Genomic DNA, 8,038 nt, shown 5'->3' on the forward strand with positions numbered 1-8,038 from the left:
CCACCCCCCCACCCCACCATTTCCCTCCACTCTCACTTGCTATCCAAACAAGGGATTTTAAATCCTCTACTCTCCCTCCCTTTCTTTTCCCTCCAAATCCCCCAATCCAAACACACCCTAAGAGATGTTACAGAAAACAATGAGTTGAATAATAGTTATCGTGTTAAATGCGGTCATTTTTAATTTTCAGCTATTTTTTCAGTTAATTTTACTAAACAGAGTTTTAACTAAGGTAATGAGATGTGTCACATGAAATCTCATTAGCTCACACGAAGATTATATCAAAATCCACCTATTCATCTTATCGAACATTTTTTTTAGTTTGTAGAGTGATATGAGTTTGAAATTGGAAAACAAAACAGGGTGGTATTGATATACACCGAGCACTATTTTCTGATAGGCTAATATAGAGTGTTTGGTTTGTTATTGAGGTGAATTAGGAATTAAAACAAATATTCTAACCGTCTTTTGAAGAATTTTCAAAATTCCCTATTTACTAAATGAATAGGTCAATTTACATTTTTTCCCCCTAAAATATTACCTTTTAATTGGACTTTTAATTTTTGCATTCTACTATGGGCTAAGTCTAATGTAAAAAATGATTCCAAAAAAATATTATGTATAACGTTTTATTCTACTATGTGCTAAATGTAGATCATATCAACGATCTTACTCAAAAATAACGTAAAATTTGGTTGCTACATATATTATTTGATTGCCAGAAAATGTAGATCATATGCCATATTATTTGATTGCCAGGCTAATGATTTCAGCAAAATATAACTTATTATCTTGCCCAAGGATGATTATTTGATTGCATATATTATTCTGTAAATTATAGTTGCTGAAATCATTATATGATATCAGAAAATGTAGATCATATCAATGATCTTGCCCAAAAATAACGTAAACTTTGATTGTCAAAAAATAAGTATAAAATCCTCAATCATTGCCAAAAAAAGAATATACCATCAATCATTGCTATATTGCTACAAGTAAAAAATCCTCGATCACTGCCAAAAATTTGGGTTCATATATTACAAATCTCGAAATATATCTTTCACTAATCGAAATATATAAAATCATTGCCAAAAAGAATATACCGTGAATCATGCCTAATATTACACGTCAGATAATATATCTTCAAAAAATATCTTCAAATTACCATTACTCATAAGACCATCTTTCACTAATCTTATATGACTAAATATATTACAAATCTCGAAATCTTGATATTTTGCATATATTATTCTGCAAATTATAAGATATCAAAAAATCACTGACAAAATCCCCACTAAACTAAAAGAATAAGAGTTGCTCACAGTTTTCCCGCTCAATTGATTGACAAATATGGTGGACGTACATTAAAATTATGACTTTTAATTTATTGACTAAATATTGCATCCACCGAATAAAATATTACAATAAAATCAAATGCCAACTAAAATTAGGCTTAACACTGCCATTATTCACGCTTAATATACCCGTAGTATACTAACTTGTTCTTTTTTAAGTTGGTGGTTGGAGTTGATAAGGTTTCAATTTTATTTGCTCTTTTTTTTTTTCTAAAATAAATTGTCCTTTTTTTTTTAAGTTAATAAATACTCCGTACTTATTAATATGGGTTGTTCTTAATAAAGGATAAGAAGTAAGAATCAATAATTCTAATTTTTCCTATTAAAAATAAAAGAAAAAAGAATATAGGGGTAATACTATTTTTAATTATTTGTAAATCGTCCTTCTAGATGTGTCGTATATTGTTTATATACTAGGTTTAAACCCGTGAAAATTCACGGGTTTGCTATAAAAAAACTCACAATTAGCAATTATATGTAATTATGCAAAACATACAAATAACTAAAAAACATAATTCATTACTTTGTGACGAAGATAAGTCAAGTTTAAATATGTTTGTAACCGATATAAAATTTGTTATTTTGTAAATGTATCATTGTTTTAAATTATTTGATTAATTTTTAGTAATTATATTCTATTTGAACGTTAGGAGTAATCATTGCATATAATAGCACCAATTTTATTTTTGATCAAATACTTTATAATAAATATTTTATAACAAAAATTAAGTCTTTGTATATTATTATATATTCAAGATTGATAAAATTAGTTATATAGATGTATTGAGCCATACTGTTATTAACACCTTTAAAACATTTATATGTTCATTCAAAATGAATGATTTCCATTTTCCACTAATTACTCGTAGTTGATAAGCTCAGCCCACTTTATCCTGTATATGCTTTTGGAAATTATTACACCCGTGTAATTTGGAAAAAAAGTACTTTAAAAATGATTTTCAAAAAAGCTCCTATAAAATTTATATTTGGATTACTATTAGAGTTGTTCATAAGTTAACTATAAAATCAACTAAAATATTTTTAAAGAAGATAGGGAATGCAACCTATTTTATTTTAAATTCATTTTTATTATAGGAAGCTTTAAATTTGTTGCCATATTTGTGTTTTGAACTTAGTTGTTTCATTAATTGACATGTCATCTTGAGATCAAATTTTCTGATACCATGTCAGCGGCTTTGGCTTTTGCATTAGATAAATATATGATGTTTCTGTTATAAGGTTAATATGCGCTTTATAATAACAGAGTACTGACCCTATATTAGATTATGTTATTCCATCATAGTCAGCTATCATTATTTTTAATAATAAAAATAAGTTCACACAAAAATAAGTTAATTTAAGAGTCCTTTGAAAAGTAAACCTTTTTTTATATAATTTTACTAACATTATAATCAGTACATTACAACATACTATTATAACTACAACTCATTTATGTAAATTTTTTTTAATTTTTACAAGCTCAATTAATTTAACCCTCACAAATGCTGTGCCTTAACACGGGATCTCAACTAGTTATCTTATTGAGTCAAATATGCATCTTCTTTGTGTCACGATCAATTCATATTCATATATATGATGTTTATACTAATTCCGCAACTGTAGTTGGGATCATTGTTTTACCATGTCTGGTGGATAATTGCGGGGTTAGGGTGTGGCCGACTGGTCGTCGATTGCAAGGATCGTGGTTGAAAAGAAATCGAGAGAAGAGGCGGTCTTGGTCATTGTTATAACAGAAGCAAGAAAGAACAAATAAAGAACAATAAAAGACAAACGCACAGATTTACGTGGTTCACTAACGGTGTGTTAGCTACGTCCACAGGGCAGAAGGGAGAGAGTTTTATTGATATGTGAGGAGTTTTCAGATTACAGATTCAGACGGTATGATAAGCATAACTGCTAGGTAGAGGATTAGAGAGTTTATATAATACTCTCTAAACCTAATACAGAATGACCTAATAAAGGCCCAAGACAGACCTAGCCCAATAACAGATACGGATACCGTTTAAGTTATTCGAAGCGGCGGTTAACAGAATCAAGGCACAAACCCAACAGTCATAAAACAGTCGGGAATCAGGGTGGTGCTCGGAAGATGAGAAAATCAAGACCCTTAAGTAGTGAAACATTGATAGTCACTTTTGCGTAATAGAAATGAAAGCAAAACACAAAAGAACTACTTCTTCTGTTCCGGTCATTTGTTGTTCTATTCTATTTTGGAGTATCTAATGACTTTAGTCAATTGTTATCCTTTATATTTTAAGAATGAACTTGATGGACAATTTGATCATTTACACTCAATTTGGTTCACTTGTCATTTAGTAATTGACCCCCTCCTTTTTCCTTGGTCTTTCTGTCAAAATCAAAGAACAACAATTGACCGGAATTGAGTGAATACTAAATATGATGAAGGACAACCAACAACAAATTGCAAGACAAATTATAAAGCGCATGTGAATATTTGATAATCATAAGCATAAGCATAGTACTGTCAGGTTCTTATACAACACATTATTAATCAACAATAATTAACAACACAAAATCTCATTATAGACGGTATATATCCGTCTATAACTAAAGACGGACCAAATACAATACCACATTCCTAATAGGATAAACAACAAGTGGGGTGGTGGGGGCCAAAAATATCACCACTTTCAAACTATTTGACCCGTCTTTAGCTACAGACGGATAAGACTAGCTGAATTAACAATCAAGAAGAATTAAAATATTAAAATTAATTAGTATTCCAAATATAGATTCATATTTGGTTGGTATTTGCAAATTACCAGCAACAGTCCACAAGTGGGGATCCTCTGTCTCATTTGATGTCCCAATCTGTGTGTCACTTTAATCACCTTCTAACACATCAACAAATTAATATAATTATTGCAATATTTTATTTGCAACAAAGGATGTGTCAAAAGGTCAGTGAAGTGACACACACAATGGAACACAAAAGTGGGACATAAAATTCTTACTAAATAGTCCACATGCATGTATATTTGTACATACAATACGTCCATACCCCATGCTAGTTATTCAAATGATCCATTTAATTAATTTGCTGGAAAATGTTGAGCAAAGTATGATGTTTCAAGTATAACAATGTTGAGCTCCTAAACTAGGAGTACATGAAAGCACTCAAATGAATTGAATCACTCATATCCCCTTTCGGTCATAGGCAAATACCACGCGTTTTAATTCGGTTTCAAGTGTCGGATATGACCCGGTGATTGAGTATTGGTCTATTGGACATACATGGCTATTTTTAGCCTTTTAAGTTAAGTGTTGAATTGTCATGTTAGACATTGTTTAAAATACACTTGAGTAGTCCGGTAATTATGCCGGTAATTGTATAAGCAAACTCGAAAAAAGTACGAAATTTTTAATTAAAGCTTTGAAATTTTTATCTTCAACAGGGTGAGCGTTCCTATTACCCCTTTCCTAACTCCATCGTTGTTAGGCAAAGTAAAGTACTAAACTTCAATCAAGCTTTTTGGAAATCGAACACACTTGACTTTGTAATGTCTCCAACGACACTTTAACATCACATATAAACTTTTTAAGATAGAGCCATATTGCCATGTTATACACCAGAAACCAGAAAGATATACGAAGCCCATATTATTATTATTAGTGGTTTTTTTATAACTGCTACCATAAGTAAACCAATTTTTGAGAACTGCTACCAAGGTAATAAAAGTTTAAAAAATGCTACCATAATTCTTGCTTCGTTAAAAATACAGTACCAATTCATTAAACGAGTCTACTTGAATCAATCTAAGCCATTCATTTCAAATGTTTAGTTTAAGTTATATTTTCCATACCTATTATACCCTTCCCCCATCTTTATAACATACCCTCTTCTTCACTTCCTTACACTTTAATTACTTCAACAGTTCAACTCCATTAATTCTTCTTCAATTTCTCATTTGTTCTTCTCTAATTATAATTTCCTCAATTGAAGTTATTCATTGAATCTTTCTCTTTGAATCTATTATCAGGTAACAATTCCTTTCAATTCATTCATTCCCTCTCCTTCTACTCCATTAATTATTACTTTTAAATCTCGTTCTGAAATTAGAGTTTTCCAAAATCTGGGTTTATGTTAATTGAATTTCGCAGCAGCAACAATGTCTAGGGCTTCCTATTCTGAGTCCAATTACAGGGCTGTTAAGTGTAGATGTGGGGTTACAGTAGCCTTATTGAAGTCATGGACACAAGAGAACCCTGGAAGAAGATTCATTAAGTGCAAGTTTTCAAACCCTAATTCAACTCATGGATGTGGGTATTTTAGATGGTATGATGAAGAACAAATAGAGTGGCAAAGAAACACAATTAATCAGTTGATATTGGAGAAGAAGGCACTAAAATGTGATTTGATAATGATCAAGTGCGAGAATGCACACTTGTTGGAGCAGAATAAGAAGCTCAGGAAGCCACTGCCATTCTTAGGCAAATTAAGGCATATGATGATGAGGTTGTGGTTAATCGAAACAACAATATGAAGAGCAGTAGAACATTGTTGAAATGGATTGTTGTTGTTGTTTGCCTTTTAGTAGTTTTATTTAGCCTTCTATTGAAATTGTAAGCTTGTCAGTTAGATAGCTTATAAGGCAGATGGCTTCTAAGGCATATGTTAGTTGATAGGTTTAGCAGCTCAAATAAAATCATTTGAGCAATTTTCTAATGCAAAATGAAAAACCTATCAATAAAGAAGGGTTGCATTTTCTGTTCAAATGTTGTTAAAAATAGACATGTTGATTCAATTTTTTTCTTCTTTTGATTTCCTTGTTCAAGTAACAATAAACTGGAAAAGAGACAATTAAACCAAGTAACATTGAAATAGATTGTTAAATTGTCTTACAAACCCATGATGAAATAAACACTTAATTGTTTGACATAATTGTTCAACAAAAACCAAAACATAACTAAAAGCATTACAAGTCCATCATCAGTCCTCAAAAGTTAGCTTCTTCTTTGAATTTGCAGCATGTGCTCCATGATTGGCACTAGCTTGACCCTTGGACACTTGGTTGCTGGCTAAATGAAGGGCCAGACAGTGCATCCACCACTACAGCATCTTGTAGCTTCTTTGCCTTTCTTCTTGAAACACCATCCCTTACCTTGGCACTCCAGGCTGATTTACTCATCCCTCTTGTTGCTGTCACCTTCTCTTTTTTCTTGACTCATTGGAGGATTCTTACAAGTCTTCATATTATGGCCATTCAAGCCACACTTGCCACAAGTTTTAATCTGCCTCATTTTTTTGGGCTGTCCACTAGTTCCCTCTCCTACCTCTCTTCTCCTCTTTTTTAGCTTAGGTCTGCCAGGCAGCTTCTTGAATGGTGGTGGTGTAGGAGATGTGAGCCCAACTTTCTCCTAGTCTTCATATCCAGGCATGGTTGCTATGGGATGCTGAAATGCTCTCAAATAGGTGGCTTTGGTGTAAGCCTCATCAACATAGTCTAGGACCTCATGTCTTTGGTCTGTTATGCACATCATTGCATGTGGACATGAAATTCCTGTTAGCTCCCAAGTCTTACAAGTACCTGTCCTATTTGTGAGATTAACAGCCTTTTGCTTCCCTCTATGAAGCACCTCAAACTCTTCACCAAATGCAGGGATTAAAGTGCAAAACCTGGTTTTACTATCAACCCACTTCAAATACTTTGTTACAAAGGGCATTACCCTATCCTCAAACCCAGCAGCTCATGTCCTTTTATCATAATGCCTTTTCATGACATATCTTCTTATCCATTCCATAAGGCTGATAATAGGCTTATCTCTGGCTTCTTTTAAAGCTACATTGAATGACTCACATATGTTGTTCAACAACATGTTGGACTTGCTTGTTGTTGAGAATGCATGTCTTGAACAGTGCTTGGCTGGTATGGCAGATAGGTATGCATGTGCATCCTTGTTCAACAACTTGAATCCTTCCATTTCTTTATGGAACTCACCCCTTGAACATGCCCTAGATGCAGCCCAAAATGACTCCTTCATCAGTGTACCAGGTCATTGCAACTTAAAATTAGCCCATATGTGTCTTGCACAAAACCTTATTTCTGCCTTTGAAGTGACAGTATTGAAAGCCTCCAACAACTTCTGTCCAAAATACAAAGCATTGTCAAAAAAACAAAAAATGTAGAAAATTGCATAGAATAAGGTAGTTACATATTAAAGTGTGCACACCTTTTGTCTGTCTGACATTATAGTCAGCCCTTCTCCATCCACCTTCTCTATATCTTCCATCAATAAGCTCAAGAACCAAGTCCAAGTCTGGGTATTTTCAACCTCAACCACAGCCCATGCCACAGGATAGATGTTATTTCCATCCATACTGACAGCAACTAAACACATGTCTGGGTATGGGCCCTTAAGATGACAGCCATCAACACCAATCAGTGGCCTACAACCAGCCAAAAAATTCACCTTGCAAGCCTTCAAACACACATACATTCTTTGAAACTAGAGGGGATTTTCGACATTGTCCACAACAACAATGACTGTTGTTCTTGGATTATAGGTGATCAAGGCATGTGCATAATCCCACACTCTACCATATTCATCAGCCCCGTCACCATTAATCATTAGTTTTGCCCTAGCCCTAGTTAACCATGCTTGGGAATAAATAATTTTCACCCCCATTGTCCTATACACAT

This window comes from Silene latifolia, chromosome Y (genome assembly GCF_048544455.1).
Source record: "Silene latifolia isolate original U9 population chromosome Y, ASM4854445v1, whole genome shotgun sequence".
NCBI lineage: Eukaryota > Viridiplantae > Streptophyta > Magnoliopsida > Caryophyllales > Caryophyllaceae > Silene > Silene latifolia.